The sequence below is a fragment of the Triturus cristatus genome, chromosome 1_1 (assembly GCF_964204655.1).
Source record: "Triturus cristatus chromosome 1_1, aTriCri1.1, whole genome shotgun sequence".
Taxonomy (NCBI): domain Eukaryota; kingdom Metazoa; phylum Chordata; class Amphibia; order Caudata; family Salamandridae; genus Triturus; species Triturus cristatus.
Genome location: NC_140579.1, coordinates 1,302,197,245 through 1,302,222,818, shown reverse-complemented (window position 1 = coordinate 1,302,222,818; position 25,574 = coordinate 1,302,197,245).

The window sequence follows — 25,574 nt, the reverse complement described above, 5'->3', positions numbered from 1 at the left end:
TAAGAGTAACAACTTGAATTATGTCAGTTGTCACATGGCCATCCGTCTCCTGATTACACAGTTGGCTACACATATGACCTACTGCCTGTCATCTTGAGTGGCACACATGTCCACACCCAGGACAATGCATAAGCTAATGGGCCTGCAATTGGGTAGAAAAAAAAGCCTAGCTGTACTGTGGGGACACCCTCATGGCAAGCCAGAATGTACACACAGATGTCAACACACAAAGTCCAAACAGCGTTGCATCTGAACCACACACAAATGCTAAAAATGTATGAGCAGGAATCATGTTTTTAAAAAACGGACACAGGCTGCAAAGCAGGTAAATTAAGCACTGGCCAGCATCACAGGGGCACTGCACGGTGATTCTTTGTACAGCCAAGTCTCACACACAAGTCAGACCTGGCAATGAAAAATCAGGGTTGCACATGTATGCCTCTCCCGCACACCCCACCCCATGCCTGAGTCAATGTGATTGATACAGATCAAGAAGTGACACCTCTTATTCAGGGTTACAATAACTGTGCTGGAAAAATAGCTTCATTTACACAACATCACCTCGTGGGGCAGGCAACACATATGTGTGACAAACAACCATCAACAGATTGTTGTGAATAGCCACACAGGCACTGCCCAGTGTGAGTATGCACAAGCAAAATGGTGTATCCCTGTCCAGTGGACACATGTAGCACATATTTGCAAAATACTAACTAGGCCAGGGAACAATGCCACAGAGGCAGACCTATGCTGAACACACAGAGAATGTGCACAGTGTTGGATGACACACATGATTAGGAGGCCAGGGTGTCTCAGGGGACTGTATTGGGCACACTGCTCCGTGGTCCTGGAATGAGCTGACTGTACCATGTTCAACCGTCATGGCAATATGCATATCTCCCACTCATGCACTTCATCTCTGAGGCCACAACATTGGTCATGCATGCTGCAAGGGTGTTCAGTTGAAAGCTCACACTCCTATGTTGAGAATCATCATCAGTGCCAACAAATATGGACCCCAAACATAGTGAACAGGTCATGGCAGAGGCAAGGTACCAACACAAGTCACAGACCACCCTCCCACATGATGCCGAAAGCAATGTGCACTTAGATTTACTGGCACCCTAGATGACCATGTGCAAATGTGATTACACACAGACCAGGGGACACATGTCAAGGAGGGGAGGGGATGAAAAAGAGCACCTGGTGACATAGGGGAACAGAGAATGCACTGCACATATTAACTCTGGGAGTGTATCCAGGCTACAGAGTACTTCCAAAAGCTGGCGACACATAACACGACAAACAGCCATGTACCTACCCCCTCCTTGCTGCAGTCTCTCCTGTAACTGCCTATGGAGCTCAGGGAATACCATCGCCAGGACATGTTTCATGTGGGGGGTCATGTGTTGGCGGCTGCCGTGAGGGTGAGGACTGTCGAGCCCCAGCTGGGCCCGGGCGATCCACCGGGTCCAGCACCGGATGTCCTGCCTCCTCTTGTGGACCTGTGGCAGCTGCCGACTACGCTCCCCCTCAGATCTCACGGCCCTGACGATGTCTTTCCAGATCACGCCCTTCTCGTAGGTAGTTACCTGTCAGGATGACAAAGTGACACAACATCAATACACCTGCTCCATGTCCCAGAGACACACATTTGAACATCATTGAAATGTGGAACAGGGCATAGGATGCAGACAGGAATTACATCATACACAATAAGAAATTGGCCTGTGTGCAAGCCCCAATGCACTACATGGCATTGAAAGTCAACAGGTTGGCATGAGGGGTGCGACACACTCACTGATCATGCCACACACTGTGCAGCACATGCAACAGCAGGCTGAAGGCCAGCACATGCCAAGCAGTCACATGTCCCACTCCACTGACGCACCATCAGCATACTAGACAGACACACCCAAGCACAGATCACTCGCCTGTCATTGACAACAGCGGATACAACCCTCACTCTGCACATGTGCCACTTGCCAGTGGGGTGTCACAGGTGTCATGCTAGCGCTGCAAGTCAGACACACAGCACGGCTTACTTGTCACATCAGATGGGTTGATCTGTTGCCTCCTCCATGCAGCTATGGTGCAACACTTCACATAGACACTCACCCACATGACAAGGAACATTCACACACATCACTGTCCATGAGGTCGTACACATCATTTGGACACTCTCACCACAGGGCCACTCAACTCATACACATCTGTGGGTACAGTCACCTGTCACACTGGGGGGACCACTGAATCACCTCAGGACAATAGGAAAAACAAAAACAAGGATTTGCCAGGCTGAAAGTGTCATGCACTATGCAGTGAAAGTCACAGTAAGCACAATGCAAGTGAGGAGTGCACACAGGAGCTACATCATGCTCTGCATGAGAGACATCAGCATGTCCCCCCCCTGGGACCCACTCTAAAAAACATTGCATGTCTGTCCCACCTGGACACAATATTGACAGTCACACAACAGGTGCATATTCAAAGTTAGTGAACTCAGCACTCACCTGCTCCCCTGGTCTCCAATACAGCTTGGTGTACTGTGGGAGGAGGATGTCCAGCAAGGCTTCATTCTGATCCTGGGTGAAGGGCTGGGCCCTCTCCACAGTACGTGTCATGGTCCAGAGGAAGCAGAGACAGCAGCAGTGTGGTCGACTGGAAAGTTGTGCAGGCAAGTGCCCTCTCATGGGTTCTGGCTGCCTTATATCTGTCTTGCTGAGGGGCATTCATTTAGAGGAGTACATAGTGATTGGTCAGACTCATTGGCATCCTACGTTTACTCCAATCCCTTTAAACATACACCAATTACTTTAAACATACACCAATGACAGCATTCGCATCGTTCAAATTTTGAGCTTCATGTCAAGTCAACAACCACTTTGCAACATTGTATTTTGTGGCCAACTGACTGTTACAGGACACATGATCGAACTTTTCAACTGAAAACTCTGTCTCCATGACAACCAGCATGCATTTAGGGCCTAATACTTGTCCCTTATGTGTCCTCTATGTAATTTTGAAATCCACACACAGATACGGTGCGTTTCACACGTACCCCTACGGCACAAGTACAATGGTGAAACGAAGCGTACACACGCGATGATAGCGGGTGTACGGTGCGATTCACACGTACGGGTACGCACTAGTGTTACAGTGCGTTAGACACCTACAGGTACGCACTAGTTCACACGTACGGGTATGCACTAGTAGTACAGTGCGTTAGACACCTACGGGTACGCACTAGTTCCCACGTACGGGTACGCACTAGTAGTACAGTGCGTTAGACACCTACGGGTACGCACTAGTTCACACGTACGGGTACGCACTAGTAGTACAGTGCGTTTGACACGTATGGGTACGCACTAGTTCACACGTACGGGTACGCACTAGTAGTACAGTGCATTAGACACCTACGGGTATGCACTAGTTCACACGTACGGGTACGCACTAGTAGTACAGTGCGTTTGACACATACGGGTACACATTTCACACGCTTACAATGGTAATAGAGGCGCACACATGCCAGGAATGGAGGGCTTTGAGTCGCACAAGGATGTCCATCAAGCACTTGTCATTGCATACTGTTATGTGCAGACCCCAGGTGTGGCAGCCAGTGATATTGCACAGGTCATCTCATCTAGTTGCACAATTGATGTGTGATGACCTGTGGACACATGTCATGTGTGATGGGGCACTATGTGGCAAACATCACCTTGACACTTACCACATGTGTGTCTGTAGTCCAACTGTGTCATGCACAGCAGCAGTGGGATGGCACAGTCATCACCACCCGCACCTGTCTCCTGATGCCAGGGACAGGGACACTCAATCAACTGACATGTCACGATCTGCGTGCCCCTTTGTGACTATGTCAGGTGTGTGTCATGTGTTCCCATGAGCTTGATGTCAGTGTACCGTCAACTGCATCTGCTGTTGGTGCATCCAACATGGGTCTGTATGGAGATGGGCATGGGACACATCTACGCACACCATGCCACATGTGGATTCCCACCGCTGTAGGGTCTGTGTGCATCGGACATCATATTTTCCCAGTCATACATGTCTGCGTTGTCTTAATGGCTGTGTCTTTCTCTTGTCACGTGTACCCCTTCATCGCAATGTGTTTGATATGTACATTTGACATTCCTTGTGACCTGTGCGGGTGCCCTGCAGTCAGCTGTGTGGATGAGATGACATCCTTCCAATGCAGCTATGTGGTTGTGTGTCACTCCGGTGATATCTGTGGCTCTTCACTCAGACTAGCCACCAACTCATTTCAGGGCATGTCATGTAGACTTGACAATCAACAGGTATATCTGGCTTTTTGTAGGAGTGCCAGCAAGCTGGCATATGTGTCCTGTATGTATTGCACACACCCGACTCCATAGTTACCTGATGTGTATTAGCAATGTAGCATGTGCTCTGTTCATTGACATTGATATTGGCAGACTCTCAATCTTCATTCTTACAAACAATGTCTTGCAGGGCACCATCTGTCCCAAGAACAATGCCAGACTTGGGTGCCATGAGGGAACGTGCCTGCATCCGACGTTACAGATTCACTCAACAGTTGATTGAGGACTTGACCGACAGGCTGGCACCACACCTCCAACCGCGACACAGGTATCCTACTGCGCTGACCCCAAAGATGAAGGTGATGGCAGCCCTACATTTTTTTGCCACAGGTACGTTTCAATTCACCATAGCTGATGTTGGTGGCATGTCACAGACAATGTTCAGTCGTGTCCTGCGTGATGTTTTAGCAGCCATGTTGGAGCACCTTGATGATTTCATCACATTTCCTACTCCTGAGGAGTTGACAGATGTCAAGGGTGATTTCTATGCCCTGGGAGGGATGCCCCATGTCATTGGGTCCATTGATGGTACACATGTGGCTTTGGAACCACCACAGGCACAGGAACAAGCCTATCGCAATAGAAAACATTACCACTCGATAAATGCCCTTGTGGTGTGTCTTGCTAACATACTGATTTGCCATGTCTGTGCACGTTTTCCAGGATCAGCACACGATGCCTACATCATGAGGCGTAGCAGGGTGCCACAAATGATGCTGCTGCTGCACAACGAATGAGCATGTCTTGTTGGTGGGTATACTCTGTTTGTCCTGTGTGTTGCGGTATCTTTGGCTCTTACAGCATCTCCTGACCCACTTCTTTACATGATGTTTCAATGTAGGGGACTCTGGATATCCCAACATGCCATGGCTAATGACACCTCTCCGCAACCCAAGAACAGCTGCAGATCACAGGTACGACAATGCACACGGGCAGACCAGGCGAGTGATTGAGAGGACGTTTGGCCTCCTGAAGAGCCGATTCTGGTGCCTGGACAAGACAGGCGGGTCCCTCCCTTATGCCCCGGAGAAGGTCTGCCGAATCTTCCTCGTGTGCTGCATGCTGCACAACATGGCAGTTGAGAAGGCAGTGCCACTCATCCTGGATCCGGATGAGCAGGAACATCCACCCGTGGAGGATCAAGGGCTTGCTCACGAGGCTAGTGATGAGGAGGAGGATGATATCCAGACCGGAGTCAGCTCATACGCAACTTCTTCTCATATTGGTGAGTCACTGGGTATGAGTGTGCAAGCTTGTAGCATTGAGTGCCATGTGTTGCAATGTGTGTGTCCAGCTGACTGAATGCAAAGTAACTTTGATGTGTGTTGTGAGTGATGATGTCATGCCACACAGTTTTGCGGAGAGACTTTCTTTGAAATTTACATGTGTCCAACATTGTTCATGTTTTGTAAATGTCCCTGTGTGCGGCGAGAATTGTTTTAGGTGACTTCTTGTGTGTCTGTCATTCCCAGGTTTTTGCGCCTGTTGTCTGCTCGTGTCATCTTTGTCCTCCTGCTATTCCTCATGAGGATTGCAACGTGTGCTGAATCAGCGTTCCATGCACGGACATGTGGAAATGTCAGTTTGGGTAAGGATAGCAGCAAGGCTTTTTGATGGTAGTACGGGTTGGGAATGTGTGGGCCTGCTTCTGTGCATGTTGTGGTACCATGCATACATGTCTTCACACCATGGAGCATATAACATGTAGCATCACTCCCATGACATGATAGTCACCCTTCTTGACTGTCATCTGTAGTGGAGTGTGGCATCTGATGAAGGCATCAATGTGTGTAAACCTTGGCTCTGAAACATTGCGGATGCTACGGGTGGACATTGTGTGGGACATCACAACAACAGGCTCTATGGGGAATTGCAGCCTCTCCGTGTGCAGCAGGATGTGTTTGGCTCATCCCCTTGACTTGTGTGCCAGGTCATTGGGATTGACATCATCCGTGTCGTGAAGGGGGGGTCCAGCGTATGTCCCACATGTTCTGTCAACTTACCTGTGAGTCTGTTCATATGGATGCATTTCCCTTTGTGTGTGTATGTGGAATAAAGGTGTTCAGCACAATCCAAAGTGCCTCATCTCTGTCACTGCAGCTCTCTTGCCAGTTTGCATGCGTCATCTATGGCATACTTGTCAAATATTGAGCATAGGTGTATGTCTACTTCGGCAACATGCATGCAGTTCTTCATGGCTAATAATATCTATTGTGCATGAAGTCCCTGGCTGTGTAAGTATTTGTGCAGGTTGCTCCACACAACGGGACGTGAACACATCCTGATGGTGTGTCTCCTGTGCGCAGCTCTGCATTTTGTTGCCTGACCCTGTGACCGTCATTTTTGGTGATTGGTCATACATTTTCTCGTAGTGACCCATGAGTTACCTGACACTCCTTCCTTTACATACACCTGTTGCACTGTGCCTTTCTGACCTCCTTGTCTTTGTGTGCTACTTTTTGCCTAGTTTCTCACCCCTTCTGCCTGCTGCTGTGTCACCTGCGGCACCGCCCCGCCGAGTGCCATGATTCTGCAACCCACACGCCTCCAAAATGCTCCTACCTTCCCCCCTCTACCCATTCTTAATGCAGCCAGCAGCTTGTCTGTGCCACTGTTCGCCAACGCCGTGCCAAAGGCAGGACCGTCTGCACCTGCAACGTGCACAGTGCCCGAGCCTCTGGCCTTTGCATGACCCATGTCACACAACAGGCTCATGCTGCAGCCAACCTCCAAGCAATGTTCTCCAGACAATCATCCGCCTGCTATCAGGCAACCCCTAAGCGCACACACGACACCTTCGCATGCTGAGTGTGCAACTCCAACTGCCTACACAGCGCTGCCCAGCCTACCAGACCCTGTCAGAACAACAAGGTCATGTGCCTCCTACTCCACACCCGCTCCGTCCACCAGTACGCCATTGGACTCTGTTACTTCCTCAACACAACAGGCCCACACATCACCTTCATGACAGTAACCTGGACATAAGCATCCTCAGCACACAACTTCTTCATTGCCATCTCAGACGGATACAAGATCACCCGCAGGGACGGCACCAACAATCCCGGAGGATGAATTGCAATTGATTCACAAGTACACCCTCAGAGTCACAAATCCGGGTTTGCAGCACCTCCCTGGCAACCCTCAGAGTAACACTCATCTACAGATATCCAGGCCTACATCCACAGTTGCGCTAAGCCATCAACACGTACATCTGCACGCACGCCCTCACCTTCACAGGCTACATGTGGCTGGGTGCCAGTAACTTCTGGCTGGAGGAGAATCACACCACCATCCATCATTGGTCCATCAACATTTTAATCAACGTCTCCGACAAGCAACACACTGCCCCACGCCCTGCTAACGATCCCCCAAAGATGCTTGATGTAAGTCACCACAGACAAGCTGTGTGGGACACTAAAAACAAAACAAACGCAACACCCTGAAACCTCACGCACTGGATCAGCAACTGAAACAACAATCTTTCCACATTGACGGACTTTCCTGTGAAGCACAACAATAGTAAAGGCACCTGGGACAAGGCAGACCTACTGGACTCCTACAGACGTAGCCGGACTCTTGTACACACCTTGCAACACAAAGAGCCATCATTTACCTTACAGGCCTGGAAAAGACCGCACACAGCCATCACCATATCATCAGCAAGGACAAGTGGAGATCCTTCAGATAGTGCTGAGACACCAAAACACACGACATCAAGGAGCTCATCAGCATTGTGAGTGAACTGACAGCAGATCTCCATCCAAGACACCCCACCCTTGCAAGGCAGATCACATCCCTTGCAACTTTGTACCACTGCTAGCTCATGGCCATACACAACAGCCTTGGCACACAGAGGCAGATGGCACTATTATCCGCAGGACAAACACCCCTCAGGTTCTGGACTCCCGTCAGCAGCAAGTACACCACCTGGCTCATGTGCACCATCCACTCTGGCTCTCCATCAGGCCCATTCCCACACAACATCTCAACCACATCATTCCCCATCCTTGAAGCCCACGTCCAGCGCGTCCTGAATGTCTCCTTTGAGTTGGCCACATTCCATGGGTGCTGGAGGCATGCAGAGACCCAGGCCCTTCTTAAACAACGGATGACAGTACCGCAGGATCTCCTGGTACATACCCCTGCTTCCCTACCCAGCAAATGTCATCCAGAAGACACTCAACAAGCAACTGACATATTTCCTCCACGCAACCAGCTCCAGGCAACCGGCACCAGACCATATGCCACAGTAATCACACCACTGCAACCGTCATCATTGCCACCACCAACGACAACTTTGCCCTGCTGTCGTACTTTGGTATTTGGGACCACGTAGGAGACAGGGCCCTACCCCTGTTTATTCATGTATTAGCAAACCGCGATTGGTCAATGCGGTATTTACAAGCGCTTTGCATAACGTCCCATTGCCAAATGCACTATGTATACGTTATTCTACATTGACTCCGTGGGTTCCATCTTGGAGCGGTGGCCATCTTAATAAGTTGCCCTCACATAGACAAACACATAAGCAAGTACGGGCCTTTAGAATACATGTACTTTCTGCTTGACTTCTCCATGACCTGGGCAGCTGGTCTCCGCTGCCCCAGGTCAGTCCGGTCTCACGAGCTCCCCTTCCTCCGGCCACCTGTGATTAGCATCAGGGCTTGACACACCATAAAGTCCTTTCATCGCACACAAGCCTCCGGCTAATCACTTTCGCACCTGCTTGTTCCTGCTTTATGGCCTGTTTCTCAAAACAGGAGATGCTCATGTTTATTGGGGTCAGATGTGGGATCTGAGCCTTGCTCAGTAAATAATTGCGGGCTGGCTGAACTGAAATGTGAGATTGCAATCATGACTCTGCTTGTTCTTTGAAGTAAAATATGTGAATGACCAACTGCAAGAGAAGGGCGGTGTTGCCCAGAGCATAATATGCATTATAAAAGAGAACACTGGTTTTCGTTCTGCAGACTGCCTCATTCAGTTGCTAAGGCTTCTGTGCGACGTAGTCTCACTCATTTAATGTTTAATAAAGATGTCTTTTTCATATTTCAGCTTCTTCTGCCAGTTTCTTTGTTGCATTACCATGAGAGCGTCTTTTATAATACTACAGCAACAGGATAACCCGAAGTCATAGGGTGCTATCCCTGGCACCGCTGGGGTCCTAAAATCCCCGGTACTTCAGTTGGCGCCCAACGTGGGGCCTCAATACAAGTGACTATCTGGAGGAGCGATCTTGTCAGAGGACAGAAATCTACTGGGAAGAACAGGACAGAAATCCACTAAGCAGGTACTACTCTGAGCACCGAGGTTCTGGGGGATTCTTTGTCTCTGCAGCCCAGTATATCTCTGATCTTTCTGACTTTGACTCTCCAAAAGATGTCACTCCCGATTAGAACCCTTTTTGGCGTGAGTATTATAAAAGACGTTTTGTTATGAAGAACTTGACAGTTAGAATTTGGATAACCTTTTTGATTATTAAGAATAAGAATTAAGTATAAGTGGGTCGCTCCCAGTCCTTTGGTTCTTTGGGTCTTTAATTTGGTTATCGCAATTACCAAAGCCGAGGCGTTGGTTTCTTGGTTTCTGATTTGGTCATTGCAATTACCAAAACCGAGGGTCTCGCATATTTGCGAGTTTATTGGTAGAGATAAACCCTTGAAGTTTGGAGCTAGATTAGTGAGCTATAAGATGCCTGATCTTAGCAAATTTGGAAATGTAGCTTTTGGTTTGTATAAGTTTGGATATGCGAATTGCAATTTGTGTAGGCAGGTAATGAGGAGATATTTCTCCATTTGGTTTTGATTATAATACTTGCGTTTTCCGCAGTATTTTTGGCATGCCTGTTTGTAAGCTCACATGGAAAAATGTGTTGCTTTTTGTTTTGAAAGGTACCATAGTGTGGGAAATATCTAAATAGGTTAGATTTAGAAACATATTTCTTCCTTGGTGATTTTGTATCCCCAGGGAATTAAAATATGACATAATATAAAACAAGGATCCTTCGTTCTGCGCAGTTTCACGAATGAAAATATGCACAACGATTTTGTGTGGTGTTCTGCTAGGCAGAGCTAGTGAATTGAGCGCATTCACTACTTCTTGGACATGCATCTGTCTGTGGGGCTGTTCATGCAGCCTTTTGGAACACTATTGAAAAGCGTTGCTTGTAAATATGACCTACAACAGTATTTGCAAATGGTTTGTTTCAAGTATAGTCTGTGAGCTGTTCTTTCTTTCTGTCATGCGTACTGATTTATAAGTCAACTGTGTGTTTAAATGTCTGTGGGTTTTTTTATCATTAGCGCAACTTCTGTGAGTAAATTGCGACGGCGCTATTTATGAAAAATGGCTAAAGCGCGCTGTATTGTCTGTTTAACCCCTTTCTGTTTGTGTCTGAAATGAGCTCAATATGTGTTTGTGGGTCTTCTGATGTTTCCAGTCTGTTAAGTAAATTGTTGGTTAATTAATATCATGTACAAACTTAGAAAAGGAATCCAGAAATGAACCATTTGATGTGCTAAAATAGCTATATGGTGCTCTTTAATTTATAGAATGAGCAATTGTGCACATATACAAAACTGCCGTTAAATGCTTAAAGGATAAGATTAGAAACACATTCGATAGATATAAATCAGGCCCCAAAAACGAAATTATCTATTTTTGCAAAAGTAAATAAATGTATAGCATTTTCCTTAGATGCATTATATTAGATGTTCACAGGCAAACTTTTCAGCTGCAGTATATTTGATAGAAATGTTCATTCAGCCAGCACCTTCCCAGTTGAACACGGGTGAAATTTGGCAGAACAGTCTTTTTAAATGAAAGTGGCGCAAAGATGTGACGCGTTTCAAATTGGGCTTATGCGCTTAGGCTTGTGAGTTAAATGTGTCCAAAATGATAGGCAAGGGATGCAGCTTGTTTTTATACATGGAATTATCACAAAAACGAATAATTGGGATTTTTAAAAAAAGAAAATTATTAATCATGGGAAAAATTATTTAAAAAAATAAGTGCTTTTCAAAATCGTTTTTTGATATTTATAAAGCTTAATACTCATACTATGACCTCCTAGCATTAAAATTTGATTTAAGTTGTGTTGCATCACTAAAATGACAAGCATTGGCGCGTACAATTTTCCCTTGGCGCAGGCGCAAACAAGCTCATTTTTATACAGTATAAGTTATTATTTCCAATGCCTGACTCATGGGTTATGTAATAGACATTCTGGTAATGCATATTACGCAAGTAAATTGTAGGATATTCATTTTTTAATGCTTAAAATATCAAAGTCGAATTTGGGTAAAAAGGACTGTTTCAATTGCATTTTCTTTCATTCAGAGTACTGTTTAAAGTGTCTCAGGCTTCAGTAAATGCATACGTTTAGGTTTTGATATATATTTACAGGTTGTGCCTTCTTATGATTCAATGAGTCAATGTGCCAGTACAAAGGCTTGTTTTAATATCAGGGTTGAAGGTTCTAACTTTAGCTGTGTCTGTCACGATACTACTGAACACGCTATGCCAAACAAGACCTTTTTTTTAAAAAAAACTTGGGGAAATTAAATAAAATATGGTGTCGCAACCCGCAACTATTTGATGTTAATACAAAACGGCCTTAATGGAGTTAGCACCCACATAGAGAAAGAGAAATGGAGAATTGTTTTTTGATGAAGGAAAAAGAGGATGTTTGTGAGCAGGTACGTGATGAAGTCAGTAATGATAGAGGGGTGGAGAAATGTAGAACTACGGTTATAGGAACTGGGTAATGCGTAGGAAGGAGAGGAACGATTGGGAAAATAGAATGCCGTGGTGGGAAGAGAGATGATGAACGGGGAGTAATAAAGACATGAAGAGTAGCATGAGGAAGGTTGTATTGACGAAGGGAATAAAGAGGAATATGGTACTGGTTTGAGTAAGTAGGAGAGGAAAGATGAGATTGCAGGTTCTAGCAGTAGGGGTGAAAATATTGTGATTACCTGGCGGGAGGCACTGAGTTTCATATGCTAATATAAAAGGGACTAACAGAGCTCGAATAAAGGCAAATGACTAAATGATGAAGAAAATATCAAAACTCATTGTGAATACAATTCACTTAAGGTTGATGAAATGTATACCATTGCATAGGATTACAACAAGCATTTATTCTAAAAACTGGTATGTGTGTTATTAAGTTTTGTGAATTATTCACAGTACATGTAGTTTAACAATCTGGGAATAGGGATAATTTTTTTAGCGCCTAAAAAGGAGAAATTATTTTTCAACATAGAGCGAATTATTGCAAGTTAGGAGGGATTAGGGAGGCCTTCTGGCTTTGACGAATTCAGAGTGTCAGAAGCTGGGGGTTGGGAGCTGCAGAGCAACTCGGTCAGGCTGCTGAGATGCTATCTTTAGTGTAAACAATGAGTAGGCTGCCACGTTGACTTTTATAACCTTTTAAATTAGGGCCTTGCCTCTGTGGAATGCAGAATGACCTTGCTACACGGGCCTCTAAAGGTGGGGTTTCTGGTTTCTCCATATCATCACTAAAACTAAAGAACTTAATTCCACCGGGAAAAGGGGTTTTCTTTGAAAGTCCAAACATCATGTTAAATGCTTTGCTGATACATTGGTGCTCTATAAAAGAAAATAGAATGATGCCTGCTATAGTTGCTCTTATTTAACAGAAAACGAAGTGTTGCATTAAGTCTTAGACAGAAAACAAGATGCAGCCTTTTTCTAAAATTTCTTTAAGGCTACATGCCTACGTGAGAATGCATTGCCAATTAAAACTTCTTTTTCACAGTGGAAATTGTAGGTGCCAAATTACTATGGAGTGTCAGTGTAACGATTTTTTATTTCTAGAAATGTAAAACTTAAGTGGCTGGATGTTGAAAGGACTGACAAGAGGGTAACAGTTAAGTAATGCAATCTATTTTTGTGTATCTGGTTCTATCATGAATTGTTCTTGCTGGTCCTGTATATTAGAAGAGAAACAGTAGAGTTATGTTTGACAGCAGATTTCCATTGCCTGGTGATCTACTGTCAAAAAGGAGGGTAAGTATTTTAAACCTGACAAATTAAACAGGCCCAAATATTGGGTTTTGGGCTGCAGTTTTACAGTGCATAAAGTACATGACATGGTGTTGTGTGTCACCGCTTTTTACATATGCTATTGTTTTGTCTATGCTTTTTTGTGCTTGATATACAGCAAGTATATCTGATGGCTTGATGTTTTGTGCGTTTTTATTATTTTTTGCATGTTTTCGTTGTATGGGGATGGTCATGACGATGCCCATCGCTACGCAACAGTTGGTTGAACTTGTTCTGGTTACTAAATTTCACAGCTAATGATATTTTCATGCTGTGAACATGAGAGGCAGCACTTTACCAGTGCATGTCTAAATTGGCTATAATGATATTACAGAAAACTAAAAGAGATCTACAGGATCAAAGTGTGTCACCTGTCACCTGTGACCTGTCACGTTACTGCCCTTCCCTTAATGGAACAGGCAGCCCTACATTTATGTATCCTTGATTGGACCTAAGGATGAAATTATAGATCTGTGACTAAAGGTGGCCTAATTTCTATATTACATTAGGTAATGGTGTCCTTTCTTCTAAGTAGCATATGGCCTTTGCTTCTTGAAAGGAAACTAGGTTTTCATTTTTCCCTGCAGAAGGAACTGGAACATTACCTAAGATTACCGTATATGGTGTAGTCGCCAGCGGTAGAGTTAAAACGTATGTGACTTTGGCCTTTTGTGTATCACCCGTACTCTTGGTGATGTCACATGCCTGACTACCACCCAAGTAAATTCTTGTCCTTCCTATAGATTTTTATTTTTTATTGCTTTTGTTTCTTCCCTGCCCAATGTCGCATTATGCTTAGTGATTGGGGATTTTAGTTGTGTCCTAGTTCCAATTCCCTTTTCCGTATTCCTTTCATCAGTCAGCCCATTTATTATTGTAGGTGTATTGTTCAGGTACATACTTCCAGACTGCAGTGATGCACCAGGAACCCCCATATTATGTACAATTCCCTTTTGTATGACCAGACTGGTTTCCAAGAATTTTCCTTAGGCCTGCTTCAATGTTTTCCAGCCTAACTGTCAGGATAGCGATAGACTGGCTAACTGACTCAATATTATAGTAAGACAAGTTTTCCATACCAATAGGAGATATCTTACGTTTACCCTTTTGAACATGACGGATTTTCAATGTCTATTTTTAATGTAGCTTTTACCCTTTTGTTCCTGCTGCTTTAATTTTCGGTGGGATCAGAAGTTTCTAATCATGCAAATATCAGGACCCTCTAGTTCTTGTCTTTTGTTTTTATATCTGACTATTAGCCTGTGTATTGCCTAGTGCACCTGATGTGAAAGGTTTCTACATGCCTATGATAATCTGTACCATGTGATTTCTCTATTGAAATGTCCTAGATAAGGAATTTAGAAACACTTATATGTAATCATTCAGGAAAAAAAAAATGTGTTTGCCCTATTAGACAATGCCACCATATGTGAAGACATCCATTTTAGATAGAATTCTCATGTAGTTATCTACCCTTAGATGATGGAGGCTCTCACACGGAAACCCAATTGAAAAGCTTAGAGGCACTGTTTTGCCTACTGCCTTTATTTGTGTTGCTTCCTGAGAAAGACAGTGTATTCTGGACCAAAATTGTCCCATGGCGTGTGGCCACTCCCTTGAAGGACCGCAGGCCACCTGTTTACAGTCCCCTTGTTATACAACGAACTGTTTAAAGCATCGCACTTGCTTCATCAGAAGGCGTTCAACATCAGAAAGGAAGAAGGAGCTGGTTTTGCCAAAAAACAGAATTTCAGTACAAAAGAGCGCCTGTCATGTGCTGGTAACCTCTGACAGTGTGCAGTCCCTTGAGCCCCTTGGCCTGAGTTTTTGGCCACACACACCCCCTCTTTCCCTTTGCTCCAATGGAAGTGCAGTGCACCGGCGGATCCAAGATTGACAGAAGGCACTACATTCCAGTGCCCATGGAAGAGCAGCCTGAGCGTCCTCTGACACTGAATGACGAGTGTTGGAGTCTGAGAATGGTCCCGAATCTGCACGAGATGACCTGTGCCCTTGATCAATGGAGAGCACACTACCTGTAGTGCCTGCCGCAAAGGAAAGATACTGGCGCACTGCCTCGAAACATTGAGACTCTCAAGTGAGCTGTGAGGGCACTCCAACTAAGCAGTACTTTCTTTTCTCATGTAAGGCTTGAATGAAGAGGCCCATGCAAAAGAAAACAACAGAAGAAGATTTGATGGACAATAGAAGCCTGCCAGTGAGGCTTTTTGAACGGACTCTGGGCATAGGTGGTTTCACAAGAGGTTTCCGTGTGATTGTATAGACTAGGTGTTAGAAGATGTTTGTTTTGCTGGCATTGTCTAGAATAAGCAGAATAAAATCCATTTTCTGTGGAAAGGTGCCCCCTTTTCACCTCAGAGCATTGATGAGGGTCACCACTGTTTCACCTGAACATACAAAATGTATAGGAGCCCTAAAATGTTACTAAATATTTCATTTGTAATAGTGGTCGCTACTTTCTCCCGTTGTCTAAATATTCTTAATAACGTGTTTTCTAGTGGGTTTTAAACATGACGTTGTCATTTATGGGTGGGATTGTTTTTTTCTACCCAATTGACTTCTGCACCCGCTTCTCAACCTATGTCTTTTTTCCACTACTGTTTCTTTGCACTCTTTTCCTGAACATGAGCAGGTTAAAAGATTAGAATTCGTAAGCAACTCCTCTATACAGCTTCTGCATCGACACTAGTTAGTAGTGAACATCACTAGATAGAGGTATTCCTTATTTTGGCCTGCCATATGTGGCCTTTGTGCTTCTTCGTGTTCAAGGAGACCTGTCCAGAGAGAGAGTCCAAGTACTAGGATTTTGCTCCATCAGCAACATCTTGATGATCTGGTGAATATAGACCTGGACTAAGATCAGTATGAGTATAGTGATTGCCTATGTAAGGGCAAAAGGAGGGTCTGTCGTACTTTGGTATTTGGGACCACGTAGGAGACAGGGCCCTACCCCTGTTTATTCATGTATTAGCAAACCGCGATTGGTCAATGCGGTATTTACAAGCGCTTTGCATAACGTCCCATTGCCAAATGCACTATGTATACGTTATTCTACATTGACTCCGTGGGTTCCATCTTGGAGCGGTGGCCATCTTAATAAGTTGCCCTCACATAGACAAACACATAAGCAAGTACGGGCCTTTAGAATACATGTACTTTCTGCTTGACTTCTCCATGACCTGGGCAGCTGGTCTCCGCTGCCCCAGGTCAGTCCGGTCTCACGAGCTCCCCTTCCTCCGGCCACCTGTGATTAGCATCAGGGCTTGACACACCATAAAGTCCTTTCATCGCACACAAGCCTCCGGCTAATCACTTTCGCACCTGCTTGTTCCTGCTTTATGGCCTGTTTCTCAAAACAGGAGATGCTCATGTTTATTGGGGTCAGATGTGGGATCTGAGCCTTGCTCGGTAAATAATTGCGGGCTGGCTGATCTGAAATGTGAGATTGCAATCATGACTCTGCTTGTTCTTTGAAGTAAAATATGTGAATGACCAACTGCAAGAGAAGGGCGGTGTTGCCCAGAGCATAATATGCATTATAAAAGAGAACACTGGTTTTCGTTCTGCAGACTGCCTCATTCAGTTGCTAAGGCTTCTGTGCGACGTAGTCTCACTCATTTAATGTTTAATAAAGATGTCTTTTTCATATTTCAGCTTCTTCTGCCAGTTTCTTTGTTGCATTACCATGAGAGCGTCTTTTATAATACTACAGCAACAGGATAACCCGAAGTCATAGGGTGCTATCCCTGGCACCGCTGGGGTCCTAAAATCCCCGGTACTTCACTGCTCAACAATGGTGAGCCCACCCCCCTTGACCCCTCAACGGCATTGTACACCATGTGATACAACACTGTCAGCTCACACATCTCCAACACTGGTACCAGGGAGTCTGCCTCCACCCTGCAGCATGTAGCACACTGGGGTCATGTGGCACATGCCCCAGGACTCTTCTCTCAGTGTGACGATCTTCAATGTCTCCATGACCCCCCTCTCCACCATCACATGCGCACACGACCTCATCATCATCTCTTAAGCCATTGACACCCAGCTGCTCCTCAAACTCACCAAAGAGCCAGCCATTGCCAGATCCAAACTTCAAGAAGGCATGAGATCCATTGACGAATGGCTGAACATTAGCCACCTGAGGCTGGACTTGGACAGGACTGAGGTCATCATCTGAGGATTGTCCCCTTACGGCTGTGTCAACTCCTTGTGTCCCACTGGTCTGGGCACCGCACCAGCACCCAGTGGCCACACACGCAAGCTGGTGTCCATCATGGACCCATCGCTGACAATTACCATGCAACTCACCACTATCTGTACCTCATGCTGCAACACCCTCCGCATGCTGCAAATGATCCACAGATAGATCCACTACAAGGCAAGACAGACCGTACCCCAGGTCCACGACACCAGCTGGCTCAACTACAGCACCGGCCTCTATGTAGAACAACAGCAAAACTGCAGGAGAAGTTGTCCACATCCAGGGTACATCCGCACACCTCATCTTCAACATCCACAGCCCCAGCCACATCACCGTCCACCTGAGATAGCTAGAATGGCTCACTGTCTGCTGCAGGATCACCTTCAGACTCCTCAACCACACTCAGGAGGCAGTCCACAAAACCAGACCCAAAACAAACCTTGGACGTTTGTCATCCAACACCCCGTTGGCCCAACTCCGTGCAGCCCACCTTGCCCTGGCCACCATTCATCACATCCACATAAACACTGCATGCAGGAGATAGTTCTCCCAACTCGCCAAACAGACTTGGGACTCCCTCCCCGGGCACATCAACATGACCCATGACCTCTACACCTTCATGATACTCTTCCAAATTGGTCTGTCTGAGCAGTATTGCAAGCCCCCCCTCAGCAGCTTGAGGCCATCACGGGTGAGTATTGGGCTCCATGTCTGTATTTGGTGATACATTGAGACACATGTGTGTCCTCGACCGGACTCAGATCCAAGTGTATGGATGGCTGGAGTTAGTTCCACACTCAGGCATACTTTGACATATCCCCACACGTATGTTGTGGACTCATGCTAAATGACTGCAACATAAAATTTCACGTATTAATTATTTAATTATAGGTCTGGGGTGTGATTTGTGCACTGAAAAAGGTGCAATGCAGGGACCATAGAATCCAAAGTTCACAGGGGGAGATGGGATCCTTGCCATTTGAAGTCATCAGAGTCCAGACCACAGTGTTTGGCATCATTAGTCAGACTGTGACCAGCAGGTCCATGTGGAAGATGATGTCAGTCAATGAGGTGATGCTGTCGCACATGAAGGCCAGGTGCCAGGCCAGGTGACCTGGGAGATGTGGATGGTCCACTGCCTCTCACGGTCTTTTCCGTGGAAGACCCACCTTCCTCTGGGGACCCTCAGATGCAGGCCTTGACGATGCTTGGGACACTCCGTCTGACGAATCCTCCTCCTCCTCCTCCCTCCCTGTGGTTGGTGGTGGTCTTCGCCTGGTGGCACAGGGAGGGTTGCCCATGTTGTCTGCGATCCGACGGAGTGAATGGCTTATGTCCCTTTGCACCGCCAGGAGCTCAGCCAGTCTTTCCTCCATCCGTCCTTGGTGTTCTTGTTGACTGGCGTGTTGCTCAGCCTGCTGGTTCTTGATCTCTGTGAGGGTCACCACTACCTGGCTGAACTCCCTGGTGTAATGCTGGTATGCCTTCATGATGTTGTGTATGTGTGACTTACCGGTCCCTTCAGCTGGCTGGTCAGGTTCTTGCTTCTGCCTGCCTCCACTCCCACCACCCCTGCCCACACGAGCCTGGCCTGCCGTTGTGGGCACATCGGGTCTACGGGTCCCCTGAGGGATGGCAGTGGCAGTGTTGTTTGCCTCCTCCTGGGTGTCCGGCGCTCCTTGTCCCTCCTAGTCAGACTGGCTCAGTTGTTCACTGCGGGCAGGGCTCCTCGGTGTCTCCTGGGATGTGGCAGGAATGGGGGTGGTGGTTGGCACAGATGGTCCTGAACCAGGTTCTGCAGGGGCTTGGACACCAGAGGGCCCAGGTCGGTCGAGGTCATCCGCGGAATGTTGAGAGGCGTCGCTGCCGGTGAGATCAGGTTCCTCCCGGGCCAGGGACTGTGAATCTTCACCCCCATTGTTGGGGGTCGATTCATCACGTTGCCCTGTGTGTGAGAGACAGACAATGTTAATGCTGTTTCATGCAACATGCATGTATCATACACATTCAAGTTGGCACTGTTGCTCCAGGTAGTTGTATGTGCCTAGCATTCTCCTCAATGTTCACTTGTGGATGGGTATGTTGCAGGGGACAGATTGATATGTTCTCCTGAGTCTTTGACATGTAGCTTTTTGGCTTGGATGGTTCTTTGGCTATGTATTGGTGTTGTTGTGTTACATGTCCATTGTGACAGTGTGTAAATCCATTGCCTGTCCCGGGGGTGTCTGCTTGTGTAAGGGGTGTGTGTGACAGGGCCTGCTGGTGGGTGTAGTGTGATTTGACACTGGGGCTCCCAGGTGATGTAGCTGTTCCCCCCATGGAGCATGCTGCCATGACAGTGAGTGTGAGTTCCTGTCCTAGATATCTGACCTGGTTGTCTTGGTGTTTGTGTTTTCACTGGTCACAGGAGGGTCTTGTGCTGCCTACACCCGGGCCGAGTGAGAGCTATCTTGTCAGTACTTTCCCAATCCCTGTGCATTGTGCATGGTGCATGGGTATGTACCTGGGCCATATGGGATGAGGGCAATTGTGTCTGATTTGAAGTTCAACAATGTGTTTTGTGCCACCCACCCTCCCAGCATACCGGACATCCATTCTTGGGTTGCTGCTTCATGTAGCATGGGACATAGCATGGCCTTGCTTTATCAATGGAGCATACACATGATAGTGGCATTAGCGTTATTTTTTACTTTGGTTCTGGCCGGTGAGGGCTTGGGGGTAGTTGCGTGCATTTTGTGTAGTTGTGTTGTGGATGCCATTACCCCCATGTTACATAAGTTGTTTGTGTACTCACCAGGCTCTGGAAGTCCTTGCAGTCCATGTACTCCCACCGGCGGAAGCAGGGCCATCACCTTCTCCTCCCAGGGATGGTAATGTACTGGTCTGCAGGGCGCACCACCTCCAGTGATGTTGCTCTGGGCATAGTCATCATTCATTTTGCGCTTGACCGCCCTCCGCAGATCGTACCACCTAGCTTGGCATTCATTCCTGGTCCTTCTGATGGGTGCAACAGCATTCACCCTATCGACAATCCTCTGCCACAGGCGTGATTTTTCTGCTATGCTGGACTGTCTGACCAATGTTCCAAACAGCTGTGGCTCGACTCTGATGACTTCATTGACAAGGATCTCCAGCTCCTCCCTTGTGAACTTTGGATTCTTGTCTGTGGGCATGGTGTGGGGTGAGGGTGTGGATGGTTGTGGGTGTGTGGGTCTGAATGTGACAGTGTGGGTGTGAATGTGTAGAGGGGGTATGTGTGAAGGAGGTTGTGTGACGGTGTATATGTTAATGTGGATGGGTGCAGTTGTTGGTGTGTGCTCTCTAGCTGCAGTGAGTCTGTTGCAAAGGCTCATGGTTTGTGTGTGTGGGCCCTTTTTATTGGTCCATTTGTGCGTGGGCCTCAGATTGAATTTTTGGTGGGTGTGTTATAAGGGGTGGTTGTGAGTTTGCCCCTCTGTTTGACTGTCCAGGTCAGTCATTTCCATTTTGTGTGCACTGTAGACGTGTTTTGTGGTGTTGTGCGAGTCGAATAGACCCTCCTTGTGCTGTTTTACAGTGTCCGTGGTTCAGTATGGTACAGGGGTACGAGTCGTACAGGCACACCCCCCCATGCGTTGTGTATGTACGGTGCGTACACGGCCATTCCTATGTACGGTGCGTACACCACCATTGAATATGTACGGTGCGTACACCGCCATTGCTATATACGGTGCGTACACCGCCATTGCATATGTATGGTGCGTACACCGTCATTGCTTATGTACGGTGCATACACCGCCATTGCTATGTACGGTGCCTACACCGCCATTGCTATGTACGGTGCGTACACCGCCATTGGTATGTACGGTGCGTACACCGCCATTGCTATGTACGGTGCGTACACCTCCATTGCATATGTACGGTGCGTACACCGCCATTGCTATATACGGTGCGTACTACATTGGTGTGTACAACGACATTGCGTATGTACGGTGCGACACCGCCATTGCGTATGTATGGTGCGTAATACAAAATTGGTGCGTACAACAACATTGCGTATGTACGGTGCGTACACCGACATTGCATATGTACAAGTCATTCCCTTGGTACGGGACGTTTTCCGTACGAATCGTAATTCGGTAAGCCTGTCCGGATCGTACTTGTACGCTCGGACTGTCTTTTCACGAATCGTACGGAAAAGTGTCCGGGTCCGTCTCGTTCTACTTTTCCCGCTACGATTCGTACGGATCGGGCCGATCCGTATGTACTTATTCCCGTACGAATCGTACTTCACGGGTCGGACGTGACTTGTACAATTCGTACGGAAAAAAATACGGATACGAGTCGTACAGGAAAAAAAAATACAGGATCGGAATCGGCCCCCAAATGTCCACACTCCTGATGCTGCCGGGTCTAATAACAGAAAATACACAATTGTTCCCATCTTCTTTTTTTACAGCAGAATGATCATATGGGAAATCGAGACTGGAAGGGAACGGACATCTTGGAAACTAATGTGCAGCAAAAGACATTTGCAAAAAAGTGCAACTGAAACATTTGTAATGTTTCATTAGAATATTTTATTCCACAGTATTTTTGTCAAAAACAGGATTCGCTAAGAAGACAGCCTTAATTCATCATTATTAATAGAGGAGTTTACCACCCTGCTGCAAGTACTATGAAGCTGTTAGGGAAGACTCAAGTTCTCCTCCAAAGGAAAAGGCATGCATCATCAGCCTGCCCTTCTCTCTTTTCTTGTGTGGGTCAGTGAATGTTATTAGAGAAGGCAACTTTTATTATGAATGATGAAGTCACTGCTGACTCCTTGCTGTCTGTGACGTGTGAGGCTATGAAGGAGACAATCAATGGTAGATGTGGGGAGAGCTGGGCCACCTCTACACTGGGGCTTGGGCATTCAGTAGTGCCCACGAAGCCTATAATAATGAGAGGCGGGTGACAGAAGGGTAAGAAATACAGGGCCTCCTTCATGAGACTCTACCTGCACTGCTGCGCTGCTGTGACGTCACTTCTTTTACGTTCTGGTGGCAGAATGTGCCACTGCATATTTATAATGCCATGTAAAGCCCCTTCACCTGGCTTTTCATGGCCTTATAAATATGTGCCCCTTTCACTCAGAAAACTGCGTGAAAAGGGCATTCCATGGATGTTGCTGGGGGTGTTCCCAGCTACATCCATGGCTTTTTGACACTGCCCCAGATTTTCGAGAAATCGTAACTCTGAGGCAGCGTCCAAAAATGTGCGACTCCCCAGGGGAGGCATACGGGAGGCACAACAAGGAGAAATATCTTTATTTCTCCTTGTTTTTCCATTTTCTATGTGTGCTGCACATAGAAAGAGGAAAAAGCCTCATGTGATTGTTTTTGTGCAGGAAGGTTTCCCTTCCTCCTCAAAAATAATAATCCCTGCAACGCAGGCACTTATGCACCATAGTGCAAAGGTGCCTGACTTGGCGGCACTGCCCCACGGCAATACCTGATAAATGAGGCCCTCAAAGATTTCATGCATAAACAGCCTTTAAGAGCAGTTGAGAGATGAAAAATGTAAACCTGCACAAAATGCTATAGGTTGATTCAAAACGTGAACAACACCTCAAACAAGCAATCTCTGCACGGAGCTGACCTAAATAAGCCAATGAGTAAAGGGAACTTACTCAAAGCTCTCTCTGTGTGCATTTGTTATTATTATTTTATTATTTTTTATTAATTTCTCAAAATTACAGAGCACAAAGCTAAACACAAAGGCAATGCAGATATGTACATAGGGCCTTATTTATGAAGGCCTTGCATCTCTTTTGCTCTGTCATTATGTCACATTTCGTGACGCAGCGGCAGTGTAAACAATGCACCAAGTTGCGCCATATTTACAAGGTGACGCATCTAGGCAGATGCGTCACCTTGTAAAGCCCTTTGCGCCACATTATACCTGCGCCAGGTTTAATGTATACAGGGTGGGTTTTCCACATAAAAAAAGGGTTGTAGAAGTGTTGCAGTGAAATCTATGAGATTTCACTGCGAAACCTTTAGGATACCACTGCGTCGAAATCTTACGCCTGCCTCACGGCAGGCAGAATGGTGATGCAGTGCCACAGGCACAGGCCTACCCCATGCATTGCTGGAGTTGCATCATGCTTGCGACACAACTCCAGCAATGCTTTACTTTTGTGCCGACAGATACATCAGGATTCCTGACGTATCTGCCATTCGTTGAGACACGGAGCGCCGTACATTAAATACGGCGCATCCATGTTGTCGCAAGGAGGGCGCAGTGAAAACTGTTGCATCACTATTTTATCGCACCGATGCAACAGTTTTCATAAATGACCCCCATAGAACTTAACAAACAAACAATAGAATTAATGTGAGGACCAAGAGTCAGACAAGAGCAACCACAGTACAAAATATGACTAATACAATAACAGGAGTAACATGGGGGAAATGGAAGAGCCAGACATTTTAGCTGATAGGTGGAACTTCCATTAGTCTTCTGGTCCCGCACCCACTCCCTTCGCCCCTCACTCTGCTTCTCCTTCCATTATTCGAGTCTGTCTGTGCTCGGTAATGTGGAATTGTGAACCCCACTGGGGCAAGCGAAAGAACAGATGTATCGTTAGCCTTTGCTGTGTAATTACTTTTTTTATTGGCGCCTGTACCGCCGTTCCTCTGGGATCCATCCCCATTTCCCTACAGCTGCCTAGTTGTGTCCATTTGCGCAGGCCAGAATTTGGGATGAGGCAGGGTTACTGGTGGCCACCGGGTAAATCCTGGTTATAACTGCATTACGGGTCTAGAACCGTGATATTTCACCTTCACATTTCATCCTTTCTTCTCAGCTGCTTTGATCTGCCGTTGGTGTAGTTATCATTCCGCTTGAGTGACTTCACGCTATCTTTCTTCTGACAAAAAAGGAAGTTGGTCTCCACATATTCCATATGTTTAGACTTTGACACTGGAGAAACAAGCATTGGTATGGCCTATGCAAATTCTAGTGACTTTGTCAATGTTTTTTTACATGTTGCACAGCAATTGAGCTTCTTGCAACATGGCTTTAAGTTTTTTTTAAAAGCGCTATGACGTGGACAATGCTGGTTGCATCATGGCACTTTTGTTTTTAATTTTGCCCATGTTGCACAGCAGCTCAACTGCTGAACAACATGTAAAACAAGCATTGGCATAGCCAATAGGTCTCGCCTTTGGGAACTTATAAGTGTTTAGCCAGAGATATTGACTTTACCTATGTCTTTAAGCTGTGCTGTACAGAAGTTTGCAGCATGCTGAAAAGTTATAAAAAAGAAGTGTCAGAAGCATTTTTATTACCTTAGATATCACCAAAAAAGCATTATGTACAACTAAACGACCATATTAAAAAAATATTTTTAAAAAGTCTTGAGTTTTTTTTGTCCTTTCAATGCTGGCAACTTGTATCTGCCTGTCCCAATGGTTGCTTGTTGTGGGTTTTTTTGTTATAGGGGGCATAAATAGCAGGTGGGTGAAGGTCAGTCAGTCAGTCAGTCAGTGAGAGTGAGTGAGAGAGTCAGTCAGTCAGTGAGAGTGAGAGAGTTAGTCAGTGAGAGAGTGAGAGTCAGTGAGAGAGTGAGAAAGTCCGTCAGTGAGAGTGAATGAGAGTGAGTCAGTGAGATAGTCAGTCAGTGAGAGTGAGTCAGTCTTTAAGTGAGAGTGGGAGAGTGAGTCTGTGAGAGTGAGTCTGTGAGAGGGTGTCTGTGAGAGTGAGTCTGTGAGAGTGAGTCTTTGAGAGTGTGAGAGAGTGTCTGTGAGAGAGTGTCTGTGAGAGTCTGTGAGAGTGTCTGTGAGAGTGAGAGAGAGTGTCTGTGAGAGTCTGTGAGAGAATGTCTGTGAGAGTCTGAGAGAGTGTCTATGAGAGTCTGAGAGAGTGTCTGTGAGAGTCTGAGAGAGTGTCTGTGA